Source organism: Petromyzon marinus, unplaced genomic scaffold (assembly GCF_048934315.1).
Source record: "Petromyzon marinus isolate PM22_M1 ecotype Great Lakes invasive population unplaced genomic scaffold, UKy_Petmar_22M1.pri1.0 PM_Scaffold_2, whole genome shotgun sequence".
NCBI classification, from domain to species: Eukaryota; Metazoa; Chordata; class Hyperoartia; order Petromyzontiformes; family Petromyzontidae; genus Petromyzon; species Petromyzon marinus.
The window spans coordinates 3,337,783-3,340,102 of NW_027423168.1; the positions used below are offsets into that span (position 1 = coordinate 3,337,783).

The 2,320-nt window shown below is 40.8% G+C and overlaps 1 long non-coding RNA gene across 1 annotated transcript; it reads right to left on the bottom strand.

The window, feature by feature from the left end:
- Nucleotides 1-527: 527 nt before the first annotated feature.
- LOC142922887 (uncharacterized) lies at nucleotides 528-2,098 on the bottom strand. Its single transcript, XR_012940399.1, has 3 exons — nucleotides 1,897-2,098; nucleotides 1,484-1,548; nucleotides 528-591 (listed from the first exon to the last, which is right to left on the bottom strand). It is a non-coding gene; the product is annotated as an uncharacterized LOC142922887 (long non-coding RNA).
- Between the last annotated feature and the right edge of the window lie 222 nt (nucleotides 2,099-2,320).

The following is a 2,320-nucleotide window of genomic DNA, read 5'->3' on the forward strand; positions in this document are numbered from 1 at the left end:
ACAGTGTAAATGGCTTAATTGCAAATGGAGACTGAAGGACACTCCACAGGGCGAATGTGGTGAACAACACCTGGTAAACAACTTGTGCACTGTCACTCATTCCCCAGCAATATCTTTGAAATTAACTTTTGATCTTCAAATTCATTTTAATGGATATCAAAGCACGTTACATTGTGAAATGTTGCTATTCCTCAATGCGGCATCATTATCAGTGGCTTCTCGTAGCCTGTGTGCCAGAAACTATGAAAGTAACATCAAAACTGATTGCCCTGTTTGATGTTTGTGTCCATGTGTGCCTTTGTATCACACCCACAGAGATGCCCAAGACGCAAGGAGAATATGAGTATCGGCTGACGTTCAAGAAATTCTTATTTCAGTTCGTCAACTTCTACTCGGCGTCTTTCTACATTGCATTTTTCAAGGGGAAATTCATCGGCTTCCCCGGAAGCTACACTTACTTTGGAAAATGGAGAATCGAGGAGGTGTGTAGATCTGAGAGGTTGGCCCTGTGTTTTCTATGCTGTTTGTACAACATTTTTATGTTTTACTTTTGTAGTTGATATTTTTCCCAACAATTGTCTTCACACCGTGCTGTTGGTGAAATGTCGAAATAAGGACTCTTTCTTTTGGAACTCTAAAAGGCCTCATTGTCTTCACACCTGGTCACCAGCTCTAGCATTAACACAGTCTCCGGAGTAAAACAGTTTTCGAAACCAGACTTGAGAGAGCACGAGGTCACCACGAGCAGAACACGTGTTAGACTGATGCAATTGGTAACCCAGTTACCTTGAGGGTGTTAGTTTATCACATACTTTGCAAGTAGTACCCTTGTGGTCTCTCATTGGACATTTTCAATTATATACCGTATTTATCAAACGCCATTTATTTAAAATTATATATTTGATCATCCTTAAAAATGTACAGTATTTCAGCCCCCCTCAAGGATATGTTTAGCCACTACCTATGACTCACTGTGGCGCAGTGGAGCACGTTGTGTTAGAGAACGGCCCCGTAATATGATATCAAGAACGAATTCTGGAGTAAGGAATTAAGCAGCATTGCGTTGTGCACACGTTAAATCAATGTCATTAAGACAGTGTTAATGACACGTAGTTTAACATTTACATAATTGCCATTCAGAGTCACCCTGAGTATTTGCAGTCACTCTATGCTCGGAAGAAAGTCCATTGCCCAAAATGTGCACCTGTTGCTCATGTTTCTGTTTGAAGGCAGACTTGTTGACACATGAGATGATTATTATGAGTATATTTGGTGTTATATTAAGGTGCCTACTTTGTCCTGTTGCAGATTTGTAGAAAATCGTTACGAGGGCGATTCATTGATTGATATCCTCTCAAAAACAATACACATAAAGGATAAAGAATACAGCTTATTATTTAAGTGCCTCTGTGTTTTCTACCAACTTAATTTAATGTTTTACGATTATTATATTTACTAGACGATGCTCTTGAATTAAACTCACCTGATACTAAACACCAACTGCAGTATGCATGTTGTGTGTTGAACTTATTTTGCACCGTACACAGCCTGCATCGGATGTGTGGGGGAAGGACAACAAACAAAACATTATCAGATGCGCCACCATTTTCTTTATTTAAAATACATGAGGGGGAGGGGGAAAGTGTTTCTTATAATCTGGAGAATATTGATATTCTTAATCACTGTCCCCTCTAACATATGGAGCCGTCACTTTTGCAGTGTGCAATTGACTGAAGAGAAGAATGTGAGAGGATCATTAGAAATGATGTGTGGTATCCATATATGTATTACCCAATATTTCATATCTTCAGTGTTTAACCTGAATCTATTCTCCACCCCATCCCCCCTCCAGTGTCCCCCAAACGGCTGTCTCTTTGAACTGACTTCTCAACTCACTGTCATCATGGTAGTGAAGCAGATGGTTGGCAATTTTCAGGAGGTCATCATCCCGTAAGTATCGCATGAACACATGAAAGCTGTGAAGTCTGATTACGGCGTTTCCTCGTGTAACGCGGTAGATGCGTTCCTGAAAATTTCCGCGTGAAGTAAAAACGCGCAAAGCAAGGAATTACTGAGTTAATCACATTTTCACAGTAAATTCAACCTGCAGTCATCCCATGGTGGGATAAATAACTCAGGCTAGGCTGCCGTGTTACTGTATCATTCGGCATCCTTTATCAAACTGCTCAGCCGCGCAACTCAAGACAGTCGTTCATCGTCGACTGCTCAGGAACGCATCATAATGGCCGCGTTCGGCGTTTTAACAGTGTGCATTCCACATTATAATGGACACGTTCCACGTTGTGTGAAAAGTTTTCCC